At 49.6% G+C, this 12028-nt stretch overlaps 1 protein-coding gene across 1 annotated transcript in view; it reads right to left on the minus strand.

Moving 5' to 3' along the window:
• The window catches only part of B3GNT2 (UDP-GlcNAc:betaGal beta-1,3-N-acetylglucosaminyltransferase 2), a 15457-nt gene extending 15272 nt beyond the window's left edge, over positions 1-185 (minus strand). Inside the window, exon 1 of the mRNA XM_015623187.3 lies at positions 86-185. The gene's annotated coding sequence lies outside the window, so the exon portion shown is untranslated. The remainder of the gene's footprint in view (positions 1-85) is intronic.
• Positions 186-12028: the final 11843 nt, after the last annotated feature.

Below are 12028 nucleotides of genomic sequence, written 5' to 3' on the forward strand. Positions count from 1 at the left end.
GGCCCCGTCCCCGGCGGGACACGGTGTTCTCCCGCCGCCCCCCCGGCTCCGCGGGGCCCAGGCTGTAGAGCTGGAAGGTATTTACCTCAGAAAAGGTGTTTGTATTACTGCAGGAGCCAGGGGAAGGCGGCAGACTCCGCCGCGTTGCCGCTGTTCTCCTTCCAGCCGGGCCAGATGCCGCTCCCTACCTGTGGAAACGGCCCCAGACCAGGCACCCTCCTCCTGGGGGTGGCCCCGGGTGACACCTGGCTCCTGTGCCAGCCCTGGTGTGCTGGCAGCGGGCGCTGTGTCCGTCTGTGCGCACCGCGGGACGCCGGCCGTTCCCTTAGGACGATTTTCCCTCGGTTTTTTTTTTCCCCACGGCACCAAGAGAAAGAGGAAAACCCCTCAGCCCTGCCTAGAAATGCGGTGCCACGCCACTTTTTAATGTTTCTTCTTTGAAAGAAACATTCTTCTTTGCACCTGACTCAGCTTTTCGTGGAAGTCTTCAAAGGTTTTGTTGCTGAGTCCAGGAGGGAGAAGCAGAGGGTCATTTAGGCTGTCAAGGCTTCCCTTAGTTAAGAAGTTTTGTGAGAAATACCGATTTCGGAAATTCGCCCTCCAGTGCTGATACTAAATCATGCATGACTCATTCATTAGTAACCTCTTGTTGTTGTTGTTGTTTGCTTACTTGGTAGGTTGATGAGCCTACAAATCCTAGCCAGACGTCCCTGTGGAAATAAACCAAAGGAAACTCTCAGGAACCCAGGATGCTTACTGGAATAAAACATAGAAATGTGTGCTGCTGCAGGAAAGAGGGCACATCTTGTTGTGGACAGGTCAATATCAACCAGCAGATTTGCAGTTCCCACAGACTGAACCTCTCAGCTTTTTTGTCCTACACAGGATGAAACTGAACACATGCCATTTGTTTCTATTTTTACCACCTGCATTCTCAATCCAGTATAAGGAGAGGCCCAACCAAAGGAATTGTCTCAATGTCACTTGGCACGATCACTTAAAAATTGTTTTCATTGCAAAGGGAGGGGTAAGAATGTCCCTGTGATCCATGGAAATACAGGTTATTCACGCCCATTGTAAAGCACTCATTTTCATCACCAGTATTCAATAGCTGCTGTGCACAGCCCTAAACACAACTAGTTTGGGAAACAGCATCAGTTCCCACTGCACATCCCCAGCTCCCCGTACTCTGTGTTAAATATTGGATGCCAATAGGAAACCTGCTGCAAGTCTCTTGGAGCTGCTCTAAAATCTTTGCTCAGGAGTCTGGAAGAAACGTCCTCATTCACAGCGCATTGGTAGAGACGTTGCATATTTCATCCTTCTTCAAATATTTATATATGTACTTCACGTTTGAGTAAAGCTGTCCTTTTCATCAGAGCAGGAAGATTACAGTAAAGGGAGGAATTACCCTAAATCTGCAAACATCATTGTCCATTAAGTAACAGGAGGGTTTGAAAGGAGAATTGAGTGTCTGGCAGCCAGGAGCTTGGCTCCACTGCACAGGAGATCTCATAATGATATGTTTTGAGATCAACTGAAAAAAGCTGGTCATGGAAACCTTCATGGAGGGAGATGTTTTAATCCCAATGTATTCCTTGATCCACTCTGCAACTGGGCCTCAAAAGTGGACTGAAGGAAGGAAAATACCCAGAACCAGCACTGCCATTGCCCACAGCACGTTTCAAACCACTCCTGACTGTGATGCCCCTGCTGTGCCCTAAAAACCCCAGGGGAGGTGAGGCCGGGGCTCTCCCAAGCAGGACATTCAGCCTTCCCTGGATCCAAATCCATAAATCACACCAGGCAAAGCCCTAAGCCCCGGGATGTTTCTTACCTGGTTCTGCCAATTAAAAGGTCCTGGATGGGGCAGGACAGCAGGGACCACATCTCAGCACAGATGGAAAACTTCTCCTGAGTGGCTGCTTGTGCTGGGGTGAAACCAAGTGAGGCCTGGAAAATGTGTGGTTAAAGTTGTTGTGCAGTTTGCTTCCATGGAAGAAGAAGCAGGGTTTTCATGTTTCAGGTCTGCAAAGCCAAGTTTTGTGACAGACACAGCAGTAAATCATTGCACTTTTTTGTTCCCTCTCCTGAGAAAGAGAGCAAATAATTTTGACTGCAGCAGCTTTAATTTGATCTGAATCTGGAATAACATTTTTGCCTGCGTATTCAAAAGCACCACCTTCACTCAGCATCATGATGCAAACAATGAGATGCAGTGTACAGCCCTTGTTAGGGAGTTGCAGGGAGTTTTCCTGGGAGCTGGGTACTGGGAAGCTGTGTGCTCAGGGCATCGGTGTCACGTCATTTGGTGACACAAATTCTCATTGCCCAAGTTTTTCCATAGGTAGTGTGGCGTGCATGACAGCCAGAAAAGAGAATCTTTTAAAAAGTTCAACTTTCATTTTGTATCAAGTTCAAAATCATTGTGGGGTTTTTAACCTTTTTTCTTTTTTTAATTCTTTTTTCCCCAGGCTATTTATTTACAGTATTTGAGTTCACTGTAATAAAAGCTGACCTGGGGACTGCTGCGTTCACATCAATGGGAACGAGCTATGTACACTGGCCTTTTCTCTAGCATTTGCCTGTTAATTAATAATTGGTACATTGCCAGGAGCAAAGGAGAAGTAGGAACGAGGTTCAGGTTATAAAATCTGCAAGGTTATCTCGCTGTCCCTGCAGCAAAGCAGAGCCAAGGCGCTGACAGAAGGGCTGTGGCTGTGGGCCATCGCCCCAGGGCCATGTGCTGCATTCCCGGGGGAGCCACATCCCAGCACTCCCGGAGCCTTCGCGGTGGCTGCCGGCACGTCTTCCCCCAGCCACGGGAAAGCAGAGGGCACAGGAATTTCCCTGCCTGTTGTCGGGATTCCCGGGTATCTGCCTGCAGCCACCCTTGGGAACGCGGCTGGCTTGTCCCCCAGTGCAGCTCAGCACGGGGGAGCAGCACCCGGCTCCGCAGAAACACGGAGTAGCTCCTTTCCCGGAGTCTGGCGTGGCTGGCAGTCATTGACATTGTGGAAGTGCTTGTCCCAGAGCTCTCACACTGTGTCCAGAACATGCATCTCTCGGCCCTTGCTCCAAAATGATCACCCATCCCCCAGTGCTGAAAGCGCTGCAGGCACACAGGCACTGAACCACCTCCTCCACACCTGTGAGCACTCACTTGGCTCTCCTGAATCAAAACCCTTCCATAAGGCCAGGACAGCTGCAATTAATTTTCTGTACTGGACCAAAGCTTATCCAGGATTCCAATCTGCCTGATTTTTGTGGACACGTTGGTGTGGCTATAACACACCTGGAAAGCACAGGAGTAACCCGAGCATGCTTCTGTGACCAGAGGATAAGAACAGGAGATAAGAGGTTAGAATTTAAATAATGACAAGAGACTAAAGATTTCTCCTGTGGCATGCAAGCACTTCAGCAGCAATAAGGGAAAAAAAAAAAAAAAAAGATGACATGCAATTCAAGCTGGATCATCTCAGTTCCTCCAGGAATGAACCTGTTTTTTCCCACCCAAATGTTTGAGCCTGGAATTCAGGCAAGTGAAGAGCCTCTCCCAGGGTAGGCAGGGTCTGTCAGCAAGGCTTGCCAGCAACAGAAGCACAACATTTCAATGGTCTCCTCACACAGTTATTTCCCCACCTTCTGCCCCTGCCACACACAGGCCAACCAGCACAGCAAGTGCTACAGAGCTCTTCTGCTCCACTTCCCTTTGCTTTTGTACCTTGGTGAGATGGGGGAGCTGTGGCTGGCAGGTTCAGCTTTGGCAAAACCACTCAAGTTGAAGAGATTGGCACACATGCTTCAGAGCACCACTTTTTTTCTCTGGAGCACTGCAGCTTTGCTCTTGCAGGCAATGCAGGACAGGACAGAGATTGTGGAAAGAAAATTGCCCCTGTTTTTTTGTGTGCTGCCATTTGAAAGCTGTGGGGAGAGCTGCACTGTGCTGATACTGATTTGCATTTGCCAAGAATAATTACTTCCTGCACTGCTTGGATTAAAATCAGTTTCCCTGCTCTGGAAGGATGCACCTGCCTTTTTCAGACACAGGCTGCAGTAACTAACACTCTTTGCCTCCAAGTGGGGCTCCTTTTCCTTGCAGACACAAGGCAGGCACAGCAGTGCAGAGTGCAGGACACAAGAGGATGGAAAAGAATCCACTCGAAATTCAATTTCTATAGCAGCAGAAACCGGACAATAATTATTTTTGAAAAAAACCAAAAAGGCACCTGCTCTATACAAACCATCTTTTTCTTGTGTCCCAGAAACATGAGCTCCTTGCACCTCTCCTTACCTCTGTTCAGAGGCATCCCATAGCATTCTGCAGCAAGACCTGAAGAGCTGCAAAACTGAAGAAGCTGCAGCCAAGACTCTTCAAAGGTGAAGAGTCAAAGTTTACACCTAGGAAAAATTGTACTGGACCCACTTCAGCTAAACCCCTCTGCCTGGCTTTTACTTTTTAGCAGATGCAGTTTTAAGCGCCAGCAAACTCCCAGATGAGGGAAAGCTGTCAGTCCTCCATGTAATTTAAATTTTTGCAAACCATCTTGATTTCAGATACCTCCTGGATGAGGCTCCCTTGGACTGTCACAGTGCCAGCTTGGGTAACTCCAATTAAAACCAGTCCTCTGTCTGGGAGGGTGCTGGCATCCAGGCTGGCTGATTCAGGGTGGCAAAGGAAACTGTGCCCACACCGAGTGTGGGAGGTTTTCCAAGACACTCCCAACCTTGGGCAAAGTTCTCAGCTTTGGGCACAGCTGCTGCCACAGTGAAATCCTGCTCAGCTCATGGGAGCTGCACGCCAGTGGCAGAGGCACAGAGTGCTTTGCCACCAGGCCTGGGGCTGGTGCTCCTGGCAGTGGGCTCCTTCTTTGGGTGGCAGGAGCAGAAAGGTCACCAAAACCAGGGTCAAGAGAGTGGCCTTGGCTTGGGCTCATTTTTATGGCAGCAGTGTTGGGGGTGGGATGTACCTGGGATGTTTCAGAGCACCCTCCAAGGCACTCCTGAGGCTGTATCCAGGAGGGGATTTGTGCCAGCTCTCTGGGCTCTCTGACAGGACAGCAGTTACAAGCAGTTACAAGCCCTGGGTGCAGGGACCTGCCCAGCACGTTGGTGCCCAGCTTGCAGAGCACCCTGGGGCCTCACTCCCAGCTCCCTGTCCCCCACCATCCTGCTGCCCATGGCTTCCCCCAGGAGCTCATGACTCACCTGGTTTCCCCCAGGACCTGCCGTTCTCCTGTAACCATTTCAGGTGGATTTGTGCTCATAAAAGCCACCCCAGAGGCCAAGGGCTATTTGCCATGCCTCAGTGCTGACTTACACTCATTCCTGTCCAGCCCACCCGGGGTGCGGGATGTGGCCTCCGGCGCATCAGAGTTACAACAGATCAAAGAAGGAGAGCACAGTGCTTTTCTCCTGTTATTGTAGGATCTGCAGATAAACTTCAGAAATAAAAAACAGGACAAAGGGAAATTAAATAATCCACATCTAAAGTTTTAATATCCAGCCTCATAGCTACAGGTTACTGAAGAATGGCATGGAGGGAAGGTAAGGTATCTCCTTCATTAGGGACCGAGCTCAGCAACAAAATCCGAGTAGAGGAAGGGTTTTCCTTATGCCACTTGAGGGAGAAATCCCCCTGACGTGGATGTGCTTACTATAAATAAATAAAACATCAGTAACCAGCAGAGATGAGATCTAGCCTTGTAAATTAACAAACCACTGCCCCATGTGTGGAATCACTGCAGGTTTTGTGCCTGATCCTGTACACATTTAACCTCCCCCATGTAAATAGTCCTCTGGAGTTAATGGAGCTGTACTAATTTGCAATGGCCGGAGATTAAGCCGTTGGGGTTAAGCATTTCAGCTGCTCTGATTGCAGCACGCTGCAGTTACAGACCTGTTGGATGACTCAAAGGTGCTCCCTTCCTCCGGAATAAGAGCATCCATAGCCTTACACCATGCCTCCAGCAGCCCAGGTACAGCACTGGTCCTTCACAGGTTGTGTCTTCAGACAGAGAAATCCCCACAGGGAAGGGTGCAGACACTTTGGCCAGTGTTGCAATGTAAATTTCTTTCTTGCGTTCTCCCCGGGTATGTACCAATGTTTTCCAGACACTATTTCACCACTGCTACACTGCTTGCAAGCATCTTAATTTAAATCCCATTATAGATGCACCAGGGAAAAATGATCTGTCCACAGCTGAAATAATAAACTGGAGTGAAAACATCCTTGGGCTGTGAAGAAGCTAGAACAAGCACTAACTGAAATGTATAAACTTACATAACATTATTTACAGGAAGGAGCCCAATTGTCAAAGGCCCTATGAGAGCTGGAACCTGGGAATGTTTGTTCTCCTTGCAAAGAATAATTAATTATGCAAGTTTATAAATTCCAGTTGCTTTTGCTTGCTCATCTCCTGATGTGCCTAAGGACTGTCTGGAAGGTTTTTATGGTTCTCAGCCACCAGTTCCAGAGGCATTTTTTTAACCCTGTACTTCTGTATGCCATTGCCTCGCAAAATGATGGAGCAGAGGATTAACTTTACAAACCATGTTCCTCAGCCACAGAAAACTGCAGATTGGTTCTGAGGTCCTGCAGGAGTGAGTTTATTTTAGGGGGATGCCTGGAGGAGGTCACCACATGTTTTTCAGAGGGTGGTGGGGTGGCTGCTGCATTCTGTGAGTGCAGAGAGAGCCCTGAGCCACACACAGACACCTCTCTCTCTGCCCAAGCCACCCATCCACTCCTGACGCAGCTTTGCTTGTTTGTTCTTTTTGCTGCCAAGAGCAGAGATGCCATGAAGGCTCTAATGCCCTCTGTGGTTTGATGTGCCAGGCAGGAAAAGTGCCATTAATTACTAAAATGCACTGTAGAGTTTCCTGGCAGAGCTGAGTTCAGCCAGGGATCCCAACTGGCCAGAAAACTCAGGAAATTATTGTTGCCTCCCAGGCTCCTCTCAGAAACACTATGGATTTGGGGTTTGTGCTGTGATTGCTGTTTTTCTCCCATCCACTCCTGTAAAATGTCACTCCTCAAGGGTCTGAGGCACTTGCTGGCATCCAGAAATGCCATTTATGCAATTACCTGTTTTTATGTATTCTCCAATACCATCCCATTACAAGAGCTAATGGCTGAGTGCTGGAGTTCCAGTGCTGCTGGCCACTAAGAGAATTAAAATGCAAGTGCCAAGTCACCTGTGTGCAGAGAAAATAACAAACAGGAAAACACCTTTGGGGAAATCTCTCTTGTACCCCCTTGCTGACAGATGTCCTCTGACAGCTCTGCATTTCAGGAACCTCCTGTTGCTTCAATAACCCTGCAAAACGCCCCAGGGTCAAACTCCCCAGGTGGGCTCTCCACCCCTGACATGCCTTCAAACCTGTTTTCCTGCAAATTCTTGCACTGCAAGATTTGCCTTCCTACCACTAAAAGGAAGGAGGAATGGCAAAGCATTTGGGGACTTGAGTTTGGGGTTGGTCAGCCCCATCACACCTGGAGGGAAGCTCCACAGCACCACCCACAATTTTGTACTTGGACAAGAAGCTCAGGTGATATCCCAAAATAACACTTCCCTAGTGGCACTGTCGATTCAGAGATGAGGCTGCAGCTGCATCCCTCTTGTCACCTTTCCATGGGAGGTGACACAGCGTGTCCTCTGGGACTTCTGTGGCCCTGGGGAATCACCCACAGGATTCACACTACTGGGAAAAGGCAGTTTGGCATTGTGTGTCCTTTTTGGGGAGAGAAGCCCTCTTCCACAGCTTTGGCAAAGATTGGCTGAACCAGTGTGACCTGGGTGGGTGAAAAGAGCTCGGTTTTGGTGCACTGAGGGGAGGAAGCACTGATGGTGATGGCTGCCTGTCCCCCTGTGCTGGCATCTTTACCCCCTGGCATGGTGAGGGAGACCCAGGAGCACAGCTCTAGCCTACACACTGGATTAAATGACACCCCCAGCAACACTTCCCTGGGATTTGGGAATAATTTTTGAGGAGGATTTTAACACAGCCAGCTTCAAGGCAAGGAGCCCTCGCCTGTTTTCTCAGTCTCAAGCCACATGAAACACAACACATTAAAAAGTCATCAGTGGCTGCTGCTACGGGACCACTGCGTTCCCCTTATTCAAAAGGCTCCTTCTGTCGCCAGCACTGAGGACCTCTTCATAAATATTTGGAATGAATGAATAAACTGTTGAAACTCCTCAGGAGGAGAAGAAAACATTTCTGTGAGCAATCTATGGCCAGTGTGAGCCTTGGGGTAAAACTTCTCGGATACTTGCACACCTACAGACAGTCAGAAAATGACACACCTACAAACCTAAATCAGGAAATCTCCCCAGAAAAATGGTGAGCAATTTGTTTTATCAACAGGTAGCAAAGAATTGACACAGAAAAGAAAATATCTCAAAATATCAATCAGTTTATTAAAAAGTCCAAGCACAGTAAGATGTGGAGATTTTAGGCTCCTGCAAAATCCTTCCCATTGTGTGAAGCACAATGAGAGTACTATTATTTACACTTGCAAAAAGGGCCTGTAGGAAAGAAAAAAAATAAAAAATATGTGAAGTGAGACTAAGCAACCTGAATAATTGGAAAGTAAATCAACATCAAAATAAAATATTGTCATCTGCTGCTTTCCATGACCCAAAACATTATGAAATACAGCACTTGCTCACCTTAAATTTGGAAAAACATGGTGTGCATGAGCCTTTTTTTTTTTTTTTTCCAAGTACAGAAACCGTAGAAGAACACTTTAAAACCTTAGCGGTTCTGGGCATATGCAGACCAAGAAAAAATAAAATAACACTCGGAGTAATGGTCTTGCCAAGCAGAGAGCGAGTGCGGGGCCTGCCAATTGTGCAGTGTATGATTGAAGGCGGCAGCACTCGCAGATAATTCAGGGAGATCATAAAGCGAGCGGAGGAATGGCCAGAAAGCACGGAGCGGCTGCCGGGATCAGCTGCAGGTCCTTCCAGCAGAGCAGAAGGGTCTGGGGAGGGAAGCCGAAGCTGCGGCAGGACGCGGGCGCTGCTTGTGCGCGTTCCGAGAGGGGCGGCGGGGCCGGGCCGGGCCGGGCCGGGCACCACGAGCGGGCTGAGTCACCGGGCCGCGGTGCCAGGGCTGCGGCAGCTGCCTCTGCTCAGCGCGGGGACCGCCGGCCTCCGCAGCTGTCACCCGGGAAACGCCGGCACAAGTGGGGCAGCAGCCAAGTGCAGGGCTGGCCCCTGCCTCAGCAGCAGCCGTCCTGCCCCGTCCTGCCCCGCCCGGCCCGGCCCGGCCGCAGCCACCACGGGGTAGGCTGGATCGAACAGCCAGACCCTGCTGGGAACCAGACCTGCCCCGCACGGGGTCTGTGTCTGCCAGCAAAGCAGAGAGCAGCGGGTACTGCTGCAGGAACAAATTCCGAAGCCTAAGGATGAAGGATCGCGGTAGGAGTTGTGTCTCAGCTCCTTCCCTGGCTGCCTCTGAGGACTGGGCAGGAAAGCTTCCCTCATGTGGGACTCCCTCCTTCAGCCCTTCTTCCTGCTGCTTCTCCCTCCCTCTCCCCCTCTGGCCGCGCTGGGCTGCTCGTTCCCTCCCTGTGAAGTGACACCTGCCTGCTTCCCTGAAGGAAGGAGGAGGAGGAAGAGGTGATGGCCCTGGTGCCACACTGCTGGCCTGGCTTAGCACAGGGACACAGGAGCTGGGGCCATGGCAGGAACCACGGTGATCTCCAAAGCTGGATGAGGCCCCAGAGGCCAACAGGGCTGTGCTGGGATATCTGCTCAGCTGAATCCATGCAGGATTCCAGTGGCCATGTGTGGCCCCAGCCACTGGATGAGTTGCCTGGCCATGCATTCAGGATGAGCCTGGTTTACATCTGGGCTTTGGGGGAGGATTTGTGAAATCTCTCCTGAACAGGAGCTTTCATTTGCAATCACCACAGAGATATTTAGCAGGACCACAGACAGCACGTGACATCCCAACAAAAGCTGTGGGTTCTTGTGCCTTTCACTGAAGGAAGCAAAGCAGAGTGGCACTGGAGGCCTTGTCCCCTCCAAGTTCAGCCCGAAGTGGCCAACAGGCTCAGAACACTGTAGGCAGGGGCAGATGGATGGACACACACAGAAACAACCTCAGCAGGAAGGCACGGCCTTGCCAAGGAGCAAACCTGTCCTCGTGTCCCAGCAGCTGGGGATTACAGCATGGGGAAGCACAGCATCCCCTTCCCTGCCACATCAAACTTGGTGAAGTTTGGAACAATTGGGAATTGGAACAATTTTGCTGCCCAGTGACTACCAAGGACTGAGCACTGTGGTCCTCAACATACTCAGTACATTTTTTTTTTTTCCTTTTTCCTTTATTTGTTTTGCACAGTAGTTTAGAAAGATCCACCAAGAAGAAAATGAGGACCATTAAGTATTCAGGGGAGGGAAAATCAGGAAGAGAGAGAAGCATCCACCCATAAAAACATACCCCTTCAGATCTCAACTAAGAAGGTATCCAATTATCTCTTAAATGTTCCCTTAGACTTTTTGCCTCAGCCTCCTTGCCTTGTTAGCCATTCCACATATTTATTATTCCTCGCATGAAATAATACTTCCTGACATCTGTTCCCAGTTTGTTTCTCTTTAATTTCCATTTATAGCACATTTTCCTATCCTCTGACCATGTTAAAATAAAACAATAAGTATGTTTGACACAGTGCAAGTTACTTAAGATCATGATCCTTCCCTGACCTTGATTTTTTTTTTTTTAAAAATATGTCCTAGAACACAGAAAGCACTTGAATGAACTTAGTTGAAAGAGGCAATGGAAAGCTCAGAGAATCACAAAGCACTCATTTCACAGTGGTGCTGCAGCCAGTGACTCAGGGAACAGCACGAGGAGCAGTTTGTGGTTACGGCCCAGTTCCTCTCTGACAAGAATCAACTGAAGGCATTTGGGGAAGCAGAGGGCTCCATGAGATGAGAGGGCAGAACCAGGAGGTTGTAAGAGAACAGGCAGCAGTGGGACAGGCACGGCAAAGGAAATGTTAATTCCCTGAGCAGTGACACAAATTGGCTTGAGGGATGTTTCCCTTTCTGAACAGGCAGATGGGAAAAGGTGCCCTTCCCTTGCTCTGAAGAGATTTCATGTCCAAGTGCAATCTGGCAACTCCACAAGCAATAAATTCTCAAGGAGAAGCGATGAGGAATGCTTTAGTTATGGCACGAGAACATTTAATGTTGTCATCTCTATATTGGTACAAGCCCGCAATATAATTTTAGCTCAGGAGGAGGTTGCTTATGAAGCGAATATAAAATGGCAAGAAGCAACGTGGCCTCCAACCAAACGTGTGTACACACCTTGCAGTCAAGTGACAAAGCAAACCAGGAGCCAGGATTGTCATCAGGCAGCTCTCCTGGAAGGAAAGCCTTCCCTCCTGCTCTGAACGAGTGCTGGCCTGCTCAGGCCCCTCCTGCTGAGCCAGCTCAGTGTGGTGGGACATCCTGCTGCGACAGGCTGGCAAGGTCACAGCCCTGAACGGAAACACACGGAACTGGAAACTCTTCTGGGAGCTTCTGCTAGCGCAGGGGCAGCAGCTGCTCTGCAGTTGGGTGTTCCAGCACAGATCTGGGTGCTGCAACAGCTGGGAGCCATCTGGGCAGTGCAAATCCTCTGCCCCTGACCTACCTCTGGCAGATTTCTTCACTCACACAAGTGTTTTACTGAGAAGTCCTCAGCCTGCCAAGCTGTCAAGGGCGTTTTCTTTTACCCACATTCCGAGCGGAGCGTGTACACACTTAGAAATCTTGGGTTCCATCTGAGGCTTTCTCAGGTCAAACCAAACCATGAAAAAACAGGACTAAGAGCAGCCAAGTTCAGCTGTGCTCTGACAAAGCACTGGCCCCTCAAACACAGCGTGCAGCTCCATGCCAGGAGCATCACTGCAGCCCAGGAGCCAGAAGGTGATGAGGGTGGATGGTCTTTGGGGAAGCAGATCAGAGGTGGCTTTGAAGGCTCACCAGAAAATAGCTGGACAGGATGTGCTCTGTGCATGCTGGAC

Source organism: Parus major, chromosome 3 (genome assembly GCF_001522545.3).
Source record: "Parus major isolate Abel chromosome 3, Parus_major1.1, whole genome shotgun sequence".
In the NCBI taxonomy this organism is placed as follows: Eukaryota; Metazoa; Chordata; class Aves; order Passeriformes; family Paridae; genus Parus; species Parus major.